The 24361-nt window shown below is 41.1% G+C and overlaps 1 protein-coding gene and 1 long non-coding RNA gene across 2 annotated transcripts in view; both read left to right on the forward strand.

Annotated features, from left to right (window-relative positions):
- Window positions 1-24361, forward strand: part of XKR6 (XK related 6) — a 307100-nt gene that overhangs the window by 1252 nt on the left and 281487 nt on the right. The gene's annotated exons all lie outside the window — the stretch shown is intronic.
- The window catches only part of LOC132657149 (uncharacterized), a 95739-nt gene continuing 71378 nt past the window's right edge, over window positions 1-24361 (forward strand). The window contains exon 1 of the long non-coding RNA XR_009599561.1: window positions 1-24361. This exon is cut by the window's right edge and continues 64463 nt beyond it. This is a non-coding gene — a long non-coding RNA (uncharacterized LOC132657149).

Genomic DNA, 24361 nt, shown 5'->3' on the forward strand with positions numbered 1-24361 from the left:
GGGCCTGGCCAGCCAGCCCTGCAGAGGGCCCCGCGGGCGAGGCCGAGCCCTCCAGAGTGCGCTCTGCCCCTTAGGTGCCCCGCAGGTGGGCTCCTCGGACGGGCCTTGGCCCGGGGGTCTTTAAGGAGGGCTTTGCCACGCACTTTCCCTGGCGTCTCAAGAAGACCATCGTTCGGTCTGGATCCCTGGCCACGCCTTTTGGCCCAGGGAGGCCCAAGTCCGGCTGTTTGTCTCCATCCCTGGTTCGCACTTAGCGGAGACCCTGCCTCGCCCTTTCTCTCCCCTCTTATCTCCGTAGACCTCTCATATTCCCGGGGTCCCTTTGCCTTGTGTCCCAAGGTAACCAGCCGCTAGCGCTTTTTATCTGCACCCCAGCTCGCCTCCTGGGGGGGAACCTTCCTTTTTCCAGCCAGTTTGCACTCGGTTTTGTCCCCCGGTGAGACATCCTCCCCTCTTTTCCCCGTCTTCTCTCCGCAGTGGCCTGTGTGGGGGCCCTGTGCAAACCCCCTGGCTGGCTCTTCTTTTGGTCCCCCTCCATTCCACGCCCCCTCCTCTTTTCCTGCAATCCCGTCCCTTGCAAATGACTACAAACTGCTGCTCTCCTTGAAGGAAAAATGACTTTTTTTGTTTTTTTGGCTGAATTAGACGTGCCCTTTTCTTAGTAACAGGTAAAATTGTATAGTATGTGATGGGTGTAAGCGTTTTTAATTCTCACTTGCAGAAAATCACTTAGCCACCTGGATACACATTCTGGTGGAATGTTGTTTTTGGTAGCCAGGGCAGTACGCAGGTGATTTATGTTTACACAAGACCCAAGCTTGGCTTTGGGGACTTTTCCCCTCTTGTACATTTCCTGTGTGCCAGGTAAATCCTTCAAAAACCACTTGCAGATCCCACCCCCGCCCCCCCCCTTTTTTTTTGACAGCGTTAACTGGTTAAACTAAGGAAATGATCTTACAAAAACCTTGGTAAATCTGCGTCCTTCAACTTAAATCAGTTTGAGTGTATTTTGGAAACACTGAGTTGTGGATGAGAGTGTTTGCAAGAGAAAAAAACCTTCCTAAAGAGAAATTATAGGAAGCTCTTCAGGTACATTGCTTCTGTGAGAAGACATTTTGCTTAGATTGCTCAGGCACCTATGCCTAGGAGGAGATTTTAGGTGCTCAGATTTTTCAGTTTGCTTAGATGTACCTAGGTTAACTGAAATAAAGTACGTTGTCTTTTGAATTGTCTAGGTCGTTATTCAGAATTTTAAATACAAACGTTTCAGAAAGCATGGAATTGAATTAAGTCGAATCACGAAAGACAGTGTGAGACTTTTGTCTTGCAGAATTTACATGCAAATTCAGGATTGGAGTTTTCCTGATCTTGTGAGTGGTTTCCCTAGTCTTGTGTTCCTAGGTTGAACAAGCAACCTTTTTCCCCAGCCTTGTCTGCAGATAATTTGTTTCCTGCTGATAGGTTTATAGGAAGAGGAGGGAAAATTAGCGGGGTTGGGGAGGGAAGGTGATTAACTTTTAGCTATTATGAGCCAAATTCGGGGGTTAAGGAAAATTTTGAAGTATGTTTTAAATTGGAAGTCTGGCTCTGAAAACATCCCAATCTGTACTGAATGGAAGAGTATGTTTGATATGGGGGATACTATTTTTGGTTCTTGCAGGTTGGTGACATGCAAAGGAATGAAGGTAAGAGAGACAAAAAGTATACTGAAAGGTTTTTGAAATAGTAAAGTTTAACAGCATGTAATTAATAAGTAGGCTTGTTACCTCTCTCTCCAGGCCTTAGACATGCAGATGCGGGCAGTCAAAACCTTGGTGTCAGGTTCAGATTCCTGAGAAGATTGTTTCTAATGTAATCCATCCTAGGTATTTCTTAGTAGTAAGCTTTTGGGACATACTAAGATTGGAGTTCTGTTTCACAGATTTTTTCGGAAGAATAATCCCCCCAACCTGGCCCATTTACCTAAACCTTGATTGTATTTGACAGAGTAAAAGTTCAGGTTGTTGACCTTTTTTTGAAAGGTATCTGTGATTTACTATGTCTGAGTTTTTTGTTCTTTTTTCGAGATTAGGATATATGTCTGAATGTTTTAAAAAGTTGATACTAAAAGACATGCTAATTCAGCTAAGTTATTTATTCTAATGTATTAATACTATATTTCAATTGGAATACTTAACTGAGGAAGGATTTTTTTTTTTTTCTTGTTTTGCGTGAAATACTCCAGGAGCAGGGTCTTTCTTTAACACATGCTAGGCACGTGGCTTGCATGGAAATCATTCATAAGTAAAAGCTCTGGAGAAAGGTGTTTATTTTTTAGCTTTTAATCTCTTGGCAAGCTTGTCATTGTTTGTAAACATACATCATCTCAGCTTTTCTGCAGATCTTTTGGGTTACAGTTGTTCTCTGAGTCATGTTTGCTACTTAAATTTTATGTACTTCATATGGCCATGTGACTTAAAGGTTAAGATCTAAGAATTTGATTTGGGCTACATTCCCAGGAAAAGATGTTGGTGAGGTTGTCAAAACTGATTGCATTAAACCATGAAACTTGTCTCTTCACTTGCTTTTTTTTTTTTTAATGTAAAATTATTTGACTCTTGCTTGGACCAACGCATAAGTGCTTAAATAAGCTTAAAGTGCTTATTTAAGAAAAATTAGTTTCTTTTGACAGTAAAGTGGTGAATTTCTATGCATGTTACCTTTCCTGTCAAGATGGAAAGATGGAAAACACTTGCTATCTCTTTCATCAGATGACTCCCTAGACTGCCAAAAAATGTTTTTGGTTGGGCCAAAGTTGGAGCATGGAAGGATAGTTACCTGTAGGATGACTTGTTTCATGCACCTTGTGATTAAAGTCTGTTTAATGCATGCTTTCCCATCACGAATTACTTAACGTGGAACTTTCTGTCTAGCTTTATGTGCTCTATTTTTCAGGTGTTTTTCCCAGGGATAGCAGGTCTGTGAGTCACTCATAGCAGGAACAGGAGTTATACCAGGCTTCACAGTTTAGTACAGTGTGTTGTTATTAGAAAGTGAGATCATTTTCTTGGAAGGTTACAGCTTAGGAACAGGTTTGCATATTGCATTTTTTTGTGTTAAGTTTTTTCCTTCAGTGTATCAGCCTTTCTTTGCTTTTGTGCTGCTTTTAGAGAGTGCTTGGTGTGCTGGTAGTTCACTGCAGTCAAGGAGCACAGTTTCTTTGACTAAAGTGTCATGGAATGTCATGATGTTGCAACCCAGTCATTAATTTTTCTTTTTATGTACTTATTTTTATGGGTATGTTTTAAAGATTTTTCTTAAAATATTAATTCTTTCTGCCACTGTAAAAGTGAACATCAGCTGTTCTTTACCTTGGGAGATGAGGTGAAGTAAAGGGTTGCCTTCAAGGGACAAGAAAAAGGAAAAAATGGTTCACCTACCATAATGGGGTCATCAACCTGTGAACAATCTAAAGCTTTAGTTTAGCTTTCTTTTTGCTTCAAGACTGTGATATAACATAGGGACATAGCTCTCTGTAATCAGCAGTAAATATTGGTGAAGATGCTTCTATAAATTATCCACTCCCCCTTACCCCCCCACTGTAGGGATACTTGGAAAATTGTGGAGGTTTGTTCTTGTTGAATATTTTAGAATGCTGCTGCTGCTGCTAAGTTGCTTCAGTTGTGTCAGACTCTGTGCGACCCCATAGACGGCAGCCCACCAGGCTCCCCCGTCCCGGGGATTCTCCAGGCAAGAACACTGGAGTAGGTTGCCATTTCCTTCTCCAACGTGTGAAAGTGAAGTCACTCAGTTGTGTCCGACTCTTAGCGGTTCTTAATTCAGGCTGAGAATAGAACCTACTACAACATAAAAATAAAATAAAATGCCTGAGCATTGCTGGACCTGCTGAGGAAGAATCCCAAGGTGAGACCCAAGCAGTCCTGGTTTTAGAAGTTCCACAGGTAATCAGATGGTCAGTCAGACTTGAGAAGCACTTTTAGAATTGGGTTTCAGGTTTATTCCATTTGGAGATTGTTACTGGATTTGTGTTCTTCGTATGTTGGAACAATTGGGAATGGAATGCTTTGATACTGTGATATTGGTTCCTGGACAATACCATCACAGAACAACTTTAACCTTGGAAACGTGAGTGTGTAAACACAGTACTCGGGGTTGTCTCAAGTGTATGCACTTACCATACTCGGGGTTTTTTTCTTTGACCCTAAGTATGGATCTCACTCTAAAGGGATTCCTAAACTCAAGGCATTCTTTAGTATTGTGGCCCACTTCTTTGCCTTTTAATGTGATTCAAATAGCACTTTTATGATTGTGTTGCATATTAAAGGGAAATTAATTTTGAAATGATTCTCCTAAGTAGACTTGAGGTAAATATGACTGGGGTTACAAGAGGTGTTGGACTAAGGGGTCTGTAATGTCCTTGTGGCTCTAAAGTGTTGTGATTTAGGAATGGAAATGTTATTTTACAAACAAGGAAAATCGTTCATATGGGACCAGAATACTAGTCAGTATTTTACTAGTCATAAAAGATTGAGTTTGTGTCTATGTCTGTGTGTGTGTAGGGGGGCTTTATATAGTATCTGTTTATTACTGGATGGGAATCTCAATATTATAAGAATCTTTTCCCCTCATTTTTGTGTATATATATTTAATGGAATTCCGGTTCAAAAGAAACCCGGTGGGTTTTTTTGGATGGGAAACCCTAGAAAAATTGATCTGAGAAAATGATGCATGTGTATAGTAAAAAAAAAAAAAATCTTGAAAAAGAAAAATGTTCCTCTGTCAAAAAGTGAATGTACTATAAAGTGTCAATAATTAGATCAATGTGCCACTGGCAGAGGAATAAAGCAAATAGGTGTTGAAGCAGAATAAAAAGAAATTGACAGGTTTGTGGGAATTTAGTAGATAGTGAAGGTGGCATTTCTAATCAGTGAAAGGAGAAGAAGATTATTTAGCAAATGATAGTCAATTGACTACCTAGTTGGGGGGAAATTGCTCTCTGCTTTACATAAACAAAAATTCTAAAAGAATTAAAAGTAAAAATATGAAATATTAAATTATAAAAGCACTAAAAGAAAATGTAGGATAATTTATAATCTTTCAGTGGGCAAGAAGCTTGATACCATCAAGAAAAAAGGGACAAATTTAACAAAGACAGTCCCATCTTGTTATTGTCTTCCTCCTCCCGCCATTTGAAAAATCATAGAAATACATGATTAGTTGTGAGAGTGAAGGAGTTATATTTGGACAAAGAGCTATGTACCTAAAGGAGAGTATTAGGAGAGAAGATTATTTCTTGTTTTTGAGTGAACAGAAACAGAACAAACTGGACATCTATGGTGAATTTCCACAGGAAGGCGATGAAAAAATGGCACACTTTTAGTAAAATTGTAAGCAGTAATGAAGGAAGGATAGTATTTTCAGAATGATCCAGAAACAAAACACCAAATTCATATTGCCTGAAACCTAGTAGGCACGTGTCATAAATCATGGGCAGTTCATTTCTGCCTTTTAACATCATTTGCTTTGATTTTGCAAGCTTCCATAAGGTCAATTAGTTAGGGTTATGCAATGGATAGATTTATATTATTATATTATATTGGAGTACTGAAATGATTATGTTTGCATGCTCAATCCCTCAGTCATGTCCGACTGTTTGTGACCCATGCACTGTAGCCCACCAGGCTCCTCTGTCCCTGGGATTTTCCAGGCAAGAAGAAATACCGGAGTGGACTTGCCAGTTCCTCCTCCAGGGGGTCATCCTGACCTAGGGACTGAACCCATCTCTTGTGTGTCTCCTGCCTTGGCAGGCGGGTTCTTTACCACTGAGCCACCTGGGAAGCCATTGCAAAAATTAGGTGGGATGCAAAAAGAAAGAAAATGTTTCCGTTGTTGCTGTTTTCGCCATGGGCTGGTTTGATTTACAGTGTGCTTTCTGCAGACACCATTGTGGTTAAAACTTTAGTTTACTCCTTGTGATACTCTCTGTACCTTGTTTCTTCTACCCAGAAATTCAGAATTTCTTATTTGGCTCTGAAAGCATTCATTTCTTTCAAAAACTCATGAAAATGTAGCCTCATTTAGAAAGTTCACTGACTTGATTTTTGCCTAAAGACAATCCTATTTATCCCTGTTGGAGATACTCAAAAAAGAAGGAAAAAAAAATTCCACAGGACACAGCGATAATATAAAGGGAACATTAGAGTTAAGGAATCAGGTCTATCATTCTGCAAGATACCAAAAAAACTCTGGACTCAGTTTCCTCATGCTAATCAAATAAAGAGTTAAATTCATTGATTTTTCAGGCCCCTCCATTTTGGACTCCATTATGCTATAGGTATTAGCACTCTGAAGTTTTAAACAAGAAATTTCAGACCCTAGTTTGAACAATTAAAATATTTTAAAGTGTGGCTTTCCCAGGAACTACTTTGAAGTAGTATCATTTATTTTGAGTTAATTAAAAATTTTTCATTACTTGTAATCACTTTGCTACCTATAGAAGTATTATATATATTAATATATTGCTGGCTAAGGTTAAAATTTATAGCCGATACTTGTTTTCCTGGTTTATTAGCAGCTTTTGTGGAATTTGCAATTTCAGCTAAAATTAAAGTGTCCTTTTATAATCTTCTGTTTAACATGTTTTCACTGTTAGGTTTAGCTAAAGTGATGTATATGTCTAACATACATTTTTGAAGTTTTTCTGAATTGATTACCAAGATTGATTTCTAATTGAGAAGAACCTTAAAGTCACCTACCACAATTTATTGTTTGATATGTATTCTCTAACTTTGAAAAGTTAGTGTTTGTTAAAAAAAAAAAAAATTTTTTTTTTGGTTTTTTTGTTGTAAGCGATTTTTGGAAATGATTCTAAGTGAATCTTTTTGTGTTTTGTATTTTATTAGATTAAGGTATAGGTACTTTTAAGTTGAACTTGGGAAAAAGATGAGATTCGCTTGAGGGATTCAGTGAATATTATTATGACAGTAATACATTTGTACATAAAATTCAACCTTACATTTTTATTTTCTGCATGTCTAATGTGGGTAAATCTGTTGATCTTGGTATGCTGCATTATTTTAATATATTTAAAGCAAAACGACAGTATCCTAAAGGTAAAATTTTGCATATTGCTAACAAAAGGTGTCCTTTATGTATATTGGTTTCATCATGAAATATTGAACAAGTGGTTTTTAAAGTAACTTTTGTTTTGAATGCAGTGTTTTGGTTGTTTTTAGTTGTGAGGAAGCTATTTCTGTTTTATCTTGGTCATGAATTTACAGAGTGTGGATTGTATGTTCATCAACTCATTTCCAGGAAGAGATTTGAATATTCAGTTCACAGAAAAGTAAACACGTCAGTTTTCTTCATAGCACCCTTGGAAGGGAGGAAGAGTTGATAGTTACTGTTTACTCTGGCTTAGATGCTCCCAAAGAATCGAAAGTACATGAAATAAGAAGTTTCTCTTTCCCCTTATGCCCCCTTTTCATTCTGTCTTAAATACATACTGCTCACGTGAAGAAAGATGGCAAAGGTGAAGAAGATACCAAATCCATGGTTTGGAAAGCCCAGTGAGAAACAGAGCTGGCAGGGAATTAGGCCCCCAAACCCTTGCAGACATACGCATGGTCTGCTCTCTTTCCTTGGCTGTGTTTCTCAGGGTGGTCAGAGAACCTCTTGTGTTAGGATAGGCCTGGGACTTGTTAAAATGCAGATTTGTGGGTCTATTAAGGGCTTAAAGAATCAGAACCTTAGGGAGTTGGACCAAGGAATGTGTAATTTTTTTTTGGGGGGGTGACTGCATTGTGATACCTGTGGGATCCTAGTCCCTGACAAGAGACCAAACTCGTTAACCCCTTCCCACACCCCGCTCCGCATTGGGATTTTGGAGTCTTAACCACTGGACCTCCGGGGAAGCCTGGGAATGTGTATTTTTGCTGTCCTTGCCTGACTCAATTATGACTTTGCTGGTGGGAGGTGGGGTTTGTACTTTAAACAAGCTCCCCAGCCCTTCTTACCTCTCTAAAGTTGGAGAGCTGTTGCTGTACTGGAATCAGAACCTGAGAGGTCAGGAAGGAAACAGTCCCGTCCTGAAGTTGCTGTGTATCTAGGCACTGGTGGGTTTTCAGCTGGTTGGCAGTAGACAGAGTTCATGCTTCATGTTGGTTTTGGAGGAACAAACCTGGAGTCTGAGCCGTGTGCTCTCTTGTCTGGAATAACAGTAGCCTCGGTGAGGGCTGATGGAAGCATATAGAACAGGGACGAGTGCGAGGCTCAGAGGAGAGTGGAGACGGCGTAGGAGACCCTGGTTATAAGTGTTGTCTCCAACTTCCTGTTGCGGTTTTTGTGCCCATTTTACAGGTGGAGAAATGGGTTTAGAGAGATTGAGTAAACTAATAAGTCACTGGTGACTGGTGGAGGAAAGTTTTGAAGCAGATCTCACTGATGGCAAAATATATGTAGTTTCTACATCCTGTTTTTCTTGTAATGATCAGGAGACTCTTCTCACTAAAAACTTTGTTTTACTTTGAGGCTTTGCTGTTCTGGCTTATTAAAAGTGGAGGAATGGAATAATATTCTTGAACCACTGGGGTCTCTGGATGTCCATGCTGAGGTTCTTGGAGACCTCTGATTTCTAATCTAAAGTGTTAAACTCTCCTGAGAAGATATACCCATATGTAGATTCTCTGTCTACCTGTTATAAACACCAGGAGTAGTAGCTCTTTTCTTAAGGTTATAAAGCAGTTGTTTTCAGACCTTGACTTTGTGTCAGGATCACCTGGAGAGTCAGATATTTGGGTTTTGCCGTAAGAGGTTATGACCTAGTAGGTCTGGGATGGGCCTTGGAATCTATATATTTAAAAAGCCTATGTTTTCAGAATGTTCCCCAAGCAGTGCAGGGATGAAAATCACATATCTGTTGGCTGATTTCTGGGCTTCCCTTGTGCTCATCTGGTAAAGAATCCGCCTGCTGTGCAGGAGACCTGGGTTCGATCCTTGGGTTGGGAAGATCCCCTGGAGAAGGATAAGGTTACCCACTCTAGTATTCTGGCCTGGAGAATTCCATGGGCTGTGTAGACCATGAGGTCGCAAAGAGTCGGACACCACTGAGCCACTTTCACTTTCCCATACGCTGATTTCTATCAATGTTTACAGCAGTAGTTCTCAAGGAGAAGGAGTTTACATTAGAATCACTTGGAAGTTATTTTTTCTTGTAAACTTGAGCACTAGGTGTATCAGATATATGGAGGGGTGGAATGAATAAACAAAGCTCCGATGATGATTTTAATGCGACCAGTATTTAAGCAATCTCTAGGCATACCTTACTCTAAGCTGGAATGGTTGGTGAGCATGTATATTAATCCAGTGGGTATATCTCCCATATGCTGTGGCATACCAGTTATACTTAAAATTGAGAATACTGTCAAAGCATTTCACATTCGAACTGTACAGCATATAATTGAATATTCTTTTGATTCAGAAGCTTCTTTGAAAGTTTGAAGTACTTCAAGGTCATTATTAGGATGAATGATCACTGTTGGTGCTCCAGAAGTGCCAGGTTAGAGGCATTTTATTATGTTGGGAAAATTGATATTCAATCCAGAGTGAATTTCATGTCTCAGATTTTCAGAAATGTTATATTTGTTGAAATTGGTGCCAAGGGTAGGCTTCCTAAAAAGAAAGTGGTGAATGAAAGGGGAGAAGTATCCTAATAGGTGTTACGTAGGTGTCGTTAGAGACAGGAATGAAGGGAGCAGAGAAGAAAAATGACCTAACATTTGGTGTGATGGATTCACAGGCAGGAGTGCCTCGAGGAGGGTCAGGAAGGGGTTGTGCAGTCTCTAACTGTGCTATTCCCTGCTGGTAAGGTACTAGTATAGGGATCAGCAGGGCCCCTAAAATCTACACACACCAAAGTAACTTCCCTTTGAGCTCCATCTCAAAAGGTGCTGTGGTAGTGGTGAGACAACCCAAGCTCCTGGTAACTGGGACATTCAGGATCAGAAACCCCAAGAGGGCCAGTAGCTGGCAGAGAGGGACACGGGATATCGGGGCAACCGCAGCGTTCACTGGTTGTGTTCTCTGGGATTCTGGATAAAAATGAAGAGAACTCCAAACCTGTCATTTTGCTTGGTTTTAAGGAATACAGCTTTTGAGTAGTGAACTAAATAGTAGTTATACATAGCCTTGTATCTTCAGGATACTCTCATTTTGCCTTCTGTAAGGCAGTTTTCATCAAAGCTGGTTATGCCTTCCAATAAATGAGTTATATATTCAAATTTTAAGCAGTCTCAAGTGGTTTTGCTTAAACCTAGTGGGTAATGGCATGTTTTGGGATTGAAAGAAAAGAGAAGCTACATTAAGGACTTATTGCTCTAATTTGCAAATTCAAAATGCAGCTGAAGTTAAAAGCAACTAAATAGAATATAAATTTGGAAAAACAGAGAATTGGAACATCTTTGTGCCATTTGTGGTTCATATTTGTTATTTCCATTATTTAGTAGGGACCACATAATTTTGAGGTGGTTTTCAACATATAGTGGTCTAGGATTAAATAAGATGGTATTCATCAGACGTTTTACAAGATTTTGAATGGGGCCCTGTAAGGTTGGAATGTGTCACTCTGCCTATTTGGCATTTGCAGTTTACTGTCTCAGTTCGTGGTACAATCATGTCTACCATAATGTGATATTCCTGAAAACCCTCTCCTTCTGTCAGATCAAACAATAAAGCTTACAGGACTGTGTGAAAAATAAGGTTAAGGCTAGACTGCTTAAAACCATGTGACTTTATAACCAGAGCACTAACAAAAACAATGACAATCCAAATAAAAATATAAGCATTGTAGCACTGGGGCCGTTTGTGCACAGCTTCATATCCAGATGGTTCAAGACCTTCTTTTATCCTGGGACATGTTTTTCCTTCTTTGATCTGTAGATTCTTGTAGGTATTAGCTTCTATTGGAGGCCAGTTTTCACCAAAATAAAGCCTCTGGTCCAGGGTTTAGCCTTCACGTGTGCCCACAACATCACCAGGCAGTGCAAAGTGCAACAGATACGGAAGATGCTAAATCAGCCTCCGCCGCTTGTACTAAAGGAAGGTGCTTTGGTAAGAATCTCACTGGTTCCCCCCCGCCCCCCCCAGCCCCCCAAACCCCCGCTGAGTCTGTATTATTTGTGAAAAGTCTTGTCCTTGATGGCTTTGAGACATGAGCATGCTGGGAAGGATCACTTAGAAACCAGCACTGTTTCCCCATTGCGCCGCTGTCGCTCCCGCTTTGCCAGTCACGTGGGAAAGACTCCGTGTTACAGAAGCGTGTGTTGTGCCATAACTGACATGCTTTTGAATCTGTGATGGTGTCAAGATGCAGAGTTTGGAGTTGTCCAGGTTCTGTTGTTTTGGAAAGTTCTAGTTTTGGAGATCCTACAGTGTGTCAAGGTTAAGTGAAATTTACTCTCCTTCTCATGTTTTGTTGGCCTTTATATACAATGAAGAAGTGAAGAGGGGCTCTTTCGGTCAGCTTACTCATTTCTGCCCTGTAACAGAGTCACTGAATGGAATGAGCCCGTGTCTCAGTGCTGAATTAGCACTTGAGTTACATATATGACTCAGGAGTGGCTTTAAGTTTCGACTCATCTGAAATGTAGTTATAGTGAGGTTTTAAATGAAAAGTCATCTGCGCATACAGTAAATGGGAAGAAAGAGCAGCAGTAGCCAGTTGTCAAGATAAAGGCTGATGGGTAAAACAGACAGACTGCTTTCAGCAGTAGAAACAGTCTGTTTTCAAAGGGTTGTTTTGTTTTGTTTTAGGATTGGGAGAACTTCCACATTAAGTAGAAGTTAGCTAAATGTGAAAGGCAGCAAACATATGATGTGTATGTTGATATTGCATTGTTTTTCTTAAGTAACTGTAATATAATAAACATCTCCATGGCTCAACATGAGAAACGCATTGCCTGCAGTGGGCAGTTATGGCTGGCTTGGCTTTCTTTAGGGACTCTACTCCCTCATCATTCAGCCAGAGAAAGAGAATATGGAGAAAGCATAACTGTTTCTTAAGTGGCCTGACTTGAAGCGACTCACATCACTGATGCTAATAACATCCCATAGGGAGAACAGCCCTGTGACCATGCCCACGTAAAAGAAAACCTGGGAATGTGGTCCTGCTGGGGAACAGCTTTGTGCAGCAGAGGAGGGAGCCTGTGGTTTTGGTGACCAGAGGGTGAGGAGGAAAGAAGCCTGTACTTAGATCAGACACCCTACAAATTAGGGTAAAGGAGGCTGTGTGTGCGTGTGTGTGTCTGTAATGTAAATTGCTGTTACTTGGAGAATAAAAGAGACAGTTACTTTTAAAATTTTGATTTATATTTTAATATAATATTTTAGGATTTGTTAGCCATGTCAGGTGCCTTATTTTACTCTTAAAAATGTTAAAACCGTTTTTAGCCTGAGGGTCATAAAAAAATAGATCAACTTATTTTAACTGGCAGGTAAGACAAGTAACAATTTAGATTAGCTTTTAAAGGTAGCAACTGTGTTTAATAATTTTGTGTGATCTGTGCTAAATACACCTAACTAAAATATACAACTAGAGTTTTAAGTAATTTTTCTATAGAAGAAACTTCACTGAGATTAAAATGACCTTCACAGACTAGATAAAAAGTACTTAAAAGTAAAGTACTCTGTACCTGTGCCTTGTCAATGTTTCAGGTCTTAAATAGTTCATCTGTGTTTAGGACACTTTAGAATCTTGATAAGTTGTTGTAACTTTAACAAAACCATATCCCATACTTAGGGTACTTGTTGACTGCTAGTCTCCAAATAACTGCTCTCAAAAGTCACTCCTTGTTTTTATCTGTTAATTATACAGGCCACCAAATATATAACCTAAATATGTGTGCAAAATTCAGACCTAAGAAATTTACACTAAAACTTATATATTACTAAAACTAATTGGATTTTACTTCTTTTGTGTGTTAATAACCACTGGGAATAGATTAAAATTATCTAAAAATTCCTTCTAAAGGTGTTAAAGCATCTAAATATGATATAATAAAAAAATGAAACAAAATTTTCATCATAACATGTTGATGTTTTATAATTCTTTCTGGAATTCAGAAAATATTTAGAAGATAGAGACCTGTTAGTTTACTAGTGAAGATTTAACAGTCAACTTGTTTTAAGATACTTGTTTATTTCAAATATGACTTAGGTTACATTTTCTGGTATTCTTAATTGGCTTTAAAAAATTAGGTTACTAAAGTATTAAAATAATAAATATATATCTTTATTTAGAGGTTATTTAATAATTATAGTTTCTCTACATAATATCACCACCAGTTGAGACTGTACCAGGGTCTAGATGAGGATCTTTTTTTTCTTACAAAGCCAACATCTGTGACCTGTATAGGTAATACATAATATCTTCTCAGACTATTGTGCTTGAGAGAGAAAACTGCAAATTATAATTAGAGTAAAATCCAGACACTGAAATCTTTAATTGAAGCTGTATGGTGTTACAGGTCAAATACACACTATTTGAGATGAAGTTTTTTGTCTGGTTGATCTTATTAATACAGCCTTTAATACTTCTAATGTATTACTTATATTACCTGGTGCTGGCTGAGTCTTTCACTCCCAGAGTTGCATCAGTTGTATCCAGAGGACACTGCCCAGTCTCCAAGCAGACCTGACTCCCTAGTGTTGTGAGAAGCCTCTGGGCAACCCTTTCTGAGCTTGATCAAAGCAAATACTGTTGCATCCAGGGATTCCAGAACTTAACACTGCTACAGATGTTGAAATGCTGTACACTATGTTTACAACCTTATCCACAAGCCTTTTCAGTTTTCAGTTCATAAGCCCATGTGGGTGCACTCTCTGAAATGTTCTTAGTGACACTGTAGCAATATTAATCAACACAGATTGTAGGACTTCTTCCCAAGACCAAAGAAAAAATGAATCACTAAATTTCACATGATTAATCACTCTTGGTTGATGTAGATACAGCTTTAAGTAATAATGTTTTTAAAAATCCAGTAAATAATACTTCATACTCATTAGAAGACTCCTAACTACATTTGAAACTAGCATGATACTGTAAATCATCTGTACTAGAATTTAAAGAAAAAGATGGCTCTGGTCAGGAAACCAGTATACCAAGTATTGGTGAGGTTGTAGAGAAATTGGGACCTCCCCGCACTGTTGCTGGTAACGTAAAATTATGTAGACCTTGTGAGAGAAGAATGGTGATTTTTCAAAATACATATATATATGGTCTGGCAATTTGACTTATGAGTGTATACACTAAAGCACTGAAAATGGGGGCGTGAAGAGATGTTGGTACCACATGTTCATAACAGCATTGTTCATAATAGTCAAGAAATGGAAGCAGCCTCACTGTCCATGGATAGATGAATGGATAAAATGTGACATATATGTATAATGGAATATTTTTGAGCCTTAAAAAGGATGCATATTCTGACACATGATACAGCGTTGGATGAACTTGATGCTGGGTGACAGAAGCCAGTTTAAAAAAAAAAAAAGGACAAATACTCTATAATTCTACTTTTAGGAGTTACCTAGAGCAGCCAGCCTCATAGAGAAGCAGAAAGAATGGTGGCTGCCGGGGGCGGGGGGCGGGGAACGGCGAGTGGTGCAGTTTCAGTTCGGGACCGTGAGGGTTCTGCGGATGGGTACTGCTGGTGGTCGCGCAGCTGGTGGTCGCGCAGCTGGTGGTCGCGCAGCAGTGTGGATGTGCTCAGTGCCGCTGAACTGGCTGTACCCTGAAGAATGGTTGCGAAAGTAAATTTTATGTCACGTGTATTTTATGAAAATTTGAAATAAATCAGCAGACAGACCCTTCAGATAGTTTTATTTCTTCACAGTCCTGCTCACAACTCAAACACAGAAAGCCAAGGAACGAACAATATCGTTTTCTCTTCCTTGCCCAGTACTGTTGTCAGTTTAAAAAGCAAAAGCAACACTAATTATTTCCCCACAGCCAATCCACGGGGATCAGGGCATACCTCTTACCAGTGTCCTGGTCACAGTGTCCAGCTGGGAACCGGCCTCAATTGTGTTACCTAAAAAAATAATGTTCTGAAATTGGTCTCATCTGCTTCTGCCGCTGTTAGGTTAAAAAGTCCTGGTGTTGGTCACCACAGTGATACCCAGGGTCTCGGCTTTGAAATAGACAACCCAGTGTTATTAAATCTGAGATGACGCCAGTAAAGGATGGGTGGTGTCTGACATCCAGGGTCCCTCTCCTACCGCCTGGCCTGGTGACGAGACACTGCTGCTGAGGAGGGCCGAGGGAGCCGAGGCCCTCAGAGCGCGTCTTCTGGAGCCTGAGTGCTAGTCTCCAGCCTGCCCTACCAGCTGTTAGCTTGGATCCTTATCTAACCTCTCTGCTTTTGGGTTTCCTTACCCACTCCAGTGTTCTTGCCTGGAGAATTCCAGGGACGGCGGAGCCTCGTGGGCTGCCGTCTATGGATGGGGTCGCACAGAGTGGGGCACAACTGAAGTGACTTAGCAGCAGCAGCCCCGTAGGTAAGATAGTGCTTATTTGGGGTAGAAAGATCCAGAACAGCTTCGAGGAGGAGGATTTTACTACCTCACACGGTTGTTTTAAGAATGAAGAGTTAATACATGTAAAGTCTGAGAATAATGCTTTGATACACTTACTAAATGTTAGATATTAACAGCTTTTTCTACCTGAAAATTGTACCCGGCTTTGATAACGTTCTTATCAGACCAAATTTTCTTCCTTTATTTGACTCTTATCAAACCCTCTTTCTACATGTAGAAATATGCCTTGCTTAGGTGTTCAAAGTAAATTCTTCAACTAAGGATGTGATATTGTTAAAGCAGTTAGAAATACGTATCTATTAAATGTTTGTTCTCATTGTAAGTGAAGCCAAGAAGAAAGCTATAGTCACTTTGTAATTTATTTACATATTGATAAATGCTTGTATAAAAAGTGAGTTGTCCATATTCAAGAATAGATTTGACAGGCACTCTTATTTTTTTTAAAGTCTTCACTGAATTTGTTACAATATTGCTTCTGTTTTATGTCTCTAAATTTATTTATTTTAATTAGAGGATAATTACTTTTCAGTGTTGTGATGGCTCTTGCCGCACATCGACATGAATCAGCCATGGGTGCATATGTGTCCCCCCATCCTGAGCCCCGCTCCCGCCTCCCTCCCCACCCCATCCCTCTGGGTTGTCCCAGAGCACTGGCTTTGGATGCCCTGGCAGGCAGTCTTTTGACATACCGCTGCTGCTGCTGAGTTGCTTCATTTGTGTCCGACTCTGTGCGACACCATAGACAGCAGCCCACCAGGCTCCCCTGTCCCTGGGATTCTCCAGGCAAGAACACTGGAGTGGGTTGCCATTTCCTTCTCCAATGCATGAAAGTGAAAAGTGAAAGTGAAGTCGCTCAATCGTGTCCGACTCTTAGCGACCCCATGGACTGCAGCCCACCAGGCTCCTCCGTCCATGGGATTTTCCAGGCAAGAGTGCTGGAGTGGGGTGCCATTGCCTTCTCCCTTTTGACATACATTCTTGTCTAAAAGTCAAAACATGTGGCACCAAAAAGAAATCTAAATGTTTATATTAGTTTTTTTAGGAAAAAAAATGTTATTATGAAATATTGTCATGCATGTGTAAACTTCTGATGGATAAAGAGTTCACCACCCTTCAGTTGATAAAGAAAATACTGCATACAAATGGTTTAACTGTGCAACCAGTCTTTAAAATCCCCTCAGCCAAGATAGATGTTAACCAGCCATTATATACTCTCTTCTAATAACACTGACGGATCTTAATTCTCTGAACCTGTCACCAGATCAAAGACCTTCAGTGATCTCTCTTTGTTCACAGAAGGTATCCCAAACTTTGAAACGTAAAGTATGAAGTCTGTGGTTCCAGAACGCTTTTCTAGCCCTGTATTTCATTACCTCGTTACCCTGCTACTCTGTTTTCATAATGAAACAGTCTTACAACACTCGGTATTTAACCAAACCATTCTCATCCCTTATACTGTTTGTCTCCCTGCAGCCTAGTCTCTAATGGAACCTTGAAAATGCCCTTAGCCGACTCGTGATGGGGGTGGGGAGGGTTGCCAGTGACAGTTGCCAGGGTCTGGTTGTTTCAGGTAGTGATCTTAATTTCTTGCCTTGGAAATGTTCGTGATTTTAATTTCTTGCCTTGGAAATGTTCGTGATTTTAATTTTTTGCCTTGGAAACATTAGACAAACTGAAGGTATGTAGATGTTAATTTAGTCTGTTCTCTACGAATGGTGGCTAAAGTCCAGGTAGGAATTGGTAAATTAATAATCAGTTACTTGCTTTTCATAAAGGAAGCATCTGTCAACTTGTAGTTCAACTGTCCGACTTAGATCTTCCCTAGCTAGATGCCTGTTCTGTGGGCCACTGGACTCCTAATAGTCTCAGGCAGAACCCAAACCAGTAAAAAGAAAAGAAAAATGGAGAATTAAAAAGCAGAGGAAGAGTTTACTTGGTTACCTGGTTCTTTTTCAGATATCTTTAAGTGTTTGTCTTAGTTCTATTTATACCCAAAATTACCGTAAAACTAGAAGTTTTTGGTTTGATCTAAGCTCCTTGCCCATTTCTTCTTCTTCTGTTTTTTTTTTAGAGCTATCAGGTATTCTTCTTAAAAACTTGGTATTTTTCAAAGTGATTTCTCCATGGTTTGGGATATTTCATATCCTGTTTTCGTCAGCTTTAATGGGTATGTATAAGAAAGTTCCTTTTTGATTGGAATTCAAATTGTACTCTTTCAGAACTGCCTCATGACCACCTGAAGCCACATAAGTAAGACTTTAATACAGTGATTTTGGGGGCCCATTTGTAATTTTCAGAGTTTCATAATATTAGTATTAATTCCTGAGGTTGCTGCAGGTTGACCATGGAGCAGTCAAACTTTCGAAAGATTAGAGCAGGCTGATTCATTGTTGAGCATGTGAGGTTACCAGATGTGACTGGCCAATGTACCTGTGGTCTGTTTTTGGTAACTTTTGCTGGTGGTGGTGTTCTCTAGGAGAACCTCTCTCCCCATAGGACAGTTTGCTGCTGCTTCTGCCTGTTGGGTGGAAGACCTGGCTCCCACCTGGCCTCTGGTACCGGGCCCTCTGTGCTATAGTCGTCTCTGGCCTCTGTTATAAGACCAGGGGTAACGGGCTCAGTGCTGTGTTGCTTCCAGTTAAGAAGGACCTCAGACTTCAGGCTTTGTATGTCAGAGAGGTCCCGCAGTGTGCATTGCCACTGCCACTGCCAAGCCGCACTAGCCCACTGTATTAGCTTCCTCCTGAGGCTCTTGTGGCAGAATAGCATGAATGGGGTGGCTTACAGCTGCAGAGATTTACTCTCACAGTTCTGAAGACTGGGAGTCTAAAACCAAGGTGCCAGAAGGGCCATGTTCTCTCCGAGTCCCTTGGTAGAGCCCTTCCTTGCCACCTCCTAGCTTTTGGTGATGGCCGTCAGTCCATGGCATTCCTTGGCTTGCAGCTGCAAAGCTTCATTATCTGCCTCTGACGTCACGTGGAATCCTTCTCTCTGTGTCTCTGTCCAAATTTTCCTTTTCTTACACCAGTCATGTTGGACTCAGGCCCAGCCTCCTCTGGTAGGACTCCATCTTCATTTATTACCTCTGCAACTTACCCTGTCTCTAAATAAGATCTCAATCTGGTATCCTGGGGCTTAGGACTTCACATGTCTTTTTGAGAGACACAGCGCAACCCATAACATCCATGATTTTTTCTTTAGCATTGCAGATTTGGAAATTCTCGTTAGTGGTTGACCCGATGTCAGTCTGACTAAAATGAAGGCAGTTTGGGTATAGTAGTAACCTTTCCAGCAAGAAAGCTGTGTGGTTATGAAAACAGACTAGAATGAAGGTTATGAAAGAGGTAAACCTAGAGCTTCACTGTAGGGTAAGCAGGGTCTTTGAGCTGGGCTAGATGATGTTACACAGCCTGTTCCACCTAACTTCCTTAGAGTCAAAACTGGTTTTCCCAGTAGTCATGTATGGATGTGAGAGTTGGACCATAAAGAAGGTTGAGCACTGAAGAATTGATGCTTTTAAACTGTGGTGCTGGAGAAGACTCTTGAGAGTCCCTTGGACTGCAAGGAGATCAAACCAGTCAATCCTAAAGGAAATCAACCCTGAATATTCATTGGAAGGACTGATGTTGAAGCTGAAGCTCAAATACTTTGGCCACCTGATGTGAAGAGCCAACTCATTAGGAAAAGACCCTGATGCTGGGAAAGACTGAGGGCAGGAGAAGGGGGTGACAGAGGGCGAGATGGTTGGGTGGCATCCCCGACTCCATGCACATGAGTCTTAGCAAGCTCCGGGAGATGGTGAAGGACTGGGAAGCCTGGCGGGCTGCAGTCCATGGGGTCGCAGAGTCAGACACGGCTGAGCGACCACCGCCCCCACCTAACTTCATACTGTGACAAGTGGGAATACAGTGGGGCTCCCTACAGATAGTGCATTTTCCTCAAGTTTTGTAGTTCCGTAGGCTTAGGCTTGGAACAGATTGCCGAGTTCTCCAAGCCTTGGTTGGCCCCCAAGTGGGGTGAGAACTCTGCCGCCCAGGCAGGGTTATTCAGGGCTTGGATGAGTGGACGCTGCAGAGCGTCTGGCACACGTGGCGTGCTCGCTCTGTGGGAGCCGCCCTCTCCATCTTCTCGCAGCCCTGGCCGCACTGAAAGCGGCTGTCAGTGGAGCAGCTGGAGCCCGCCGTGCTGCCAGCAGTGACATCTTGCTGCCAGTGGCGCCAGACTTTGCCCAGTGTGGAACTAAGAATAGTAACCAGGAAGACCGCCAGAGGAGGTCTCTCGTTCTGACCTAGAGGCTTTGTGGGGGTTTTCTCGGAGAAAGACGCTCGCAGCTCGTTACGGTGCACTGGTTGCTGTGGGTCTGGGTCCCCGTGGGTGCAGTGCTGCGGGTCTGTGTGCCTCAGGTACACCTCATCTGCCTTCTCACCCGGAGTTTTCAATACCCTTGGATTTTGGGTGGCAGGAGGTACTGTGGGGCAGTATGTTAATGCTTTGGAAGATAGTCTAATATGAAATTTAACTCAACGTAATTTTTTTAAGTATATACATTTGTTTCAGACATAAAGAGATATTATAATAAAAACACCAGTTTACTGGTCTGTTTGAAACCATTTTTTGCCTTTTGAAGTGTCAATAATATGCTTACGTTTTCTTTGGGGGGAGTTTATTCTTGACATAGTAAATGTAGTCAATCCTTGCTAATCTTTTACAGTAGGCCATTTACTCAGGCAACTTCAGTTTCTGGTTCTGTAAATTGAAAATGATGGTACCTGTATACCAATCTTACACGATTATAAGCACCACAGCAGGATATAGGCCTATGTTGGTCAGTTGGACTAGGTCATTTCTCAGGTTTACTTCCGTTGTGAGATTATTCCATTTTTTGAAGACAGATAACTTGTAAAAGTGCTTTAAAGATGCTAATCGTGTAGGACAGTGATGATAATCTCAATTTGGAAACACTTGGCACTCAAGTTGGGAACTTGTAAAGTGAGTTTTACAAGGTCGTTTATTTTATACTCAAAGAATCATGCGTGAGGCAGTCTCTCTTGGAAGTCAGAAATTAATATTACTTTGTCCAGCTTTGAATGCACATCAGCCTTCTTCTGATTCTTTAAGGATAAACTTACACAACTGTCTTTTTGTTCTTGCATCACTCTCTTTGTACAGTCAAGAAAAGATCACAAAACATGCTGAGTAGCCCTGTTGATGCTGTTGACAGACTGTGGAGGTATAGTGATGCTGATGCTGCGGTGTCATTGGTTTGATAGGAGAGGGAAGCATAGTGAACAGGGGTTAAAAATCTTAAATTGCTTTCAGACTGAAATAATGGTTTTCAAGTAGATAATCAGAATTAATTTTTTTTTTTTTTTTTAGTATTTACTCCAGTAGTGATCTTAGGACTAGATCTCGCTATAGATCTTCCTTTTTTCCCTCCTGTATTTTGTATAGGAGTAAGAGGGATCCTGATAATTGCAAATTATGGTGGGACTTTGGTTAAATATTCTCCTGTCCAGAATGTGGCTTAGGGGTATTTGAGAAGGTGAAAAGGTCCTTTGGTTGTCATTTCCCTTTTGCTTCCCAGTGTCTTGAGGAAGGAATTACTGAAGAGAGCTGTAGGGCTTGTCAGGGGACCTCAGGTGGGAGCTGGACTTGGAGGAGTCTCAAGTTAGGGTCTCTACAGCGGAAGTCAGTGCAGCCTCTCCCTTGAGTCATGAGCCACCAAAGGAAGGCATGTGCGTTCTTTGCTACAGTCACAGCCACTTTGTTCTTTGAATCAAAGGAAAGAACAGAATGTCTAATTATAATAATCTTCTAATAATTACAATATTTTGCATTCATTTTCTTTTAAAAATCTATTTGAGTAACTACTAGCCTTCAGAAGATGTTGGAAAATAGTATTTAGGCAGCAGCTGGCAGCTACCAGTGTTGGAGTCTGTGCAGTGCTCAGCGCGTAAAAGATTTCATTAGTTGGACATACACTTTGATTTCCTTATTGCTGCACAAGTACATTCTCTTGAGCAGCTGCTTTGGAAAGGAATGTACAATAAACATTTCTACACTTGTTTTAAATATGTGGGTTTTGTTGGAGTGTCACTTGCCATCTGGTAGAGAGAGGAGTGGCTTACTTGTAGAGAGGAGATGTCTGGAGTCTCTACATGTGTTCCTAATGCAATTTCAGGTCCCCTTTTCATTTTTCATTCAGTAACAGGAAATAATTGACAGCTGTAATTAATTTTGTTCTCTTAGATCCTTAGGAAGAACTATACGTAGGATAGAATTTATAGAAATATTTGGAATTGCACCTGGCCAGTAGTAGTTTTAATGAAAGCAGATGTTTTTCCTAGTGTTTATTGAAGCTTAGAAGATTTTAGACAAATAAATACATTGTAAACAAGTCAGACAAAAATACTGATGTATGTAAAAAAAGAGCTGCCCTCATCCCAGATCACTAACAGCAGAAAGGTGCCACACTCACCCCTCCCCCAAGTGTTTTTTTCTATGTCCCATCAGCTAACTGAATATCAGAATGATACTTGAGTGGAATTCATACAGAACTGAATTGTGGTTGTGTCATAACCACATTGATGGCTATTGATAAGAGCAATCAAATATTAGTTCTGTGGGGGCCACAGGGACTGGTGGAGGTGGGTTGAATAAAGGAAAATTCTGCCTCAACAGGGACATGGGCAGGAAGAGTCATCAGCCAGGAACTTCCTCATGTTTGGAGTAACCGCCGTCACAACGACTGCCTCAGGCCGAGCATCTCCTGGGGGCAAGGCTTCGAGCACTGCATGTACGTCTTACCGAGTCCGTGCAGCTCTCCTGTGAGACCAGTGCTGTTGTCCCCAGTTTACAGACATGGACATGGAAGTGCAGAGAAGGGAGTTGCCCAGCATCAGATGGCTTAGTGACAGGCTTGAATTTAGCCAGTCTGGCCCCAGAATCACATTCCCAGTGTTACACCGTCTTTTGGAAACACACACCTGTTCTCTGGAAGCCGTTATATTTTAAAATCATACCTTTTGGTCCCTAAATGAGGCAAATGGAAATTGTAGATACATTAGTGACTTAAATAGCAGATAAGAAAGTTGGTATAATTAATTAAATCTGTGACTTGAAACAATCCCACTGATGCAAAGACTTGCAGGAATCCTCCTTCTGGTTTCGCTTGTTAAAGTAAATGTTTTTCCCCATGAGTCTTCTGTAGTGTTGTATTCTTGATGTTTTTCTTTGGGCCTGCATGCTTTCTGGCTTTTGCTCCTGCTGAGTAGGCAAACGTATCTGGAGACAACCATGGAGTACAGGAAAAGAAAAGCTTTGCAGTTTAGAACTGATTTATGTGGAAGCTTCTACTGCGGTTCAGAAAAAAAGGTGTGTGTGTGTGTGTGTGAGCTCTACCCTCCTTCATGCGTTAATCATCCCCTGTTATAGTAAACCAGACTTGTTTTATATGAGGGGGAGGCAGGCATGAATGTGTCAGAGGTCAGTGCCACTGTGACACTCACGTGACTGCCTTGAGAAGTTATTGTTGAGAAAGTATACTTGTGTGGATACAAAATGTGTAGGGAAAACCCCCCTGAAGATGGGTAAACTGACCTAGAGTCTGTGCCTTAGTGAAGGGATGGTATTTTGAGGGATGTTGCTCTTAACCTCTGCTAAGAAGCAGTGAAACAGGCAACCTTTCCTGGGCTGATTTTTCCCTCTCAGTCAGTTTTTGAATTAGCTGTGTGCATGTGTGTGTGCGCATTTATGTGTGTCTGCACGCCCCTAATTCTAGCACCAGCAGAATTCCTAACGACCGTTTTTGTTCTGAGACGCTCTGTGTACAGTTGGTTTCTTTGGTGGCCCATACTCCAGCAAACCCCTTCATGGATCACAGCCTTGTCTTGGTGAGGGGGCTTACGTAACTCAGTGAAGCTATGAGCCAGCCCATGCGGGGCAGCACAAGACAGACAGGTCATAGTGGAGAGCTCTGACGAAACGTGGTCCACTTGAGGAGGGAATGCCAAAGCACTCCAGTATTCTTGCCGTGAGAACCCCGTGAACAGTGTGAAAAGACAAAAAGATAGGACCCTGGAAGATGAGCCCCATAGGTCGGAAGGTATTCAGTATGTTACTGGGGAAGAGCAGAGGGCAGTCACTAATAGCTCCAGAAAGAATGAAGCGGCTGGGCCAAAGCAGAAATGGCACTCAGATATGGATGTGTCTGCTGGTGAAAGTAAAGTGCAATGCTGTAAAGAACACTGTTGCATAGGAACCTGGGATATTAGGTCCAGGAATCAAGGTAAATTGTTTGTGGTCAAACAGGAGATGGCAAGAGTGAACATTGACGTTCTAGGAATCAGTGAACTAAAATGGACGGGAATGGGCAAATTTAATTCAGATGACCGTTATATCTCCTACTGTGGGCAAGAATCCCTCAGAAGAAATAGAGTAGCCCTCATAGTCAACCAGAGTCTGAAATGCAGTTCTTGGGGGCAGTGTCAAAAATGACAGAATGATCTCGGTTTGTTTTGAAGGCAAACTATTCAACATCACAGTAATCCAAGTCTGTGCCCCACCACTAATGCTGAAGAAGCTGAAGTTGACTGGTTCTGTTGGAAGATCTACAAGCTCTTCTAGAACTAACATCAAGAAAAGGTGTCCTTTTCATCATAGGGGATTGGAATGCAAAAGTAGGAAATCAGGAGATACCTGGAGTAACAGGCAAGTTTGCTCTTGGAGTACAAAATGAAGCACAGCAAAGGCTAATGGGGTTTTGTCAAGAGAA

The sequence above is a fragment of the Ovis aries genome, chromosome 2, assembly GCF_016772045.2.
Source record: "Ovis aries strain OAR_USU_Benz2616 breed Rambouillet chromosome 2, ARS-UI_Ramb_v3.0, whole genome shotgun sequence".
Classification (NCBI taxonomy): Eukaryota; Metazoa; Chordata; class Mammalia; order Artiodactyla; family Bovidae; genus Ovis; species Ovis aries.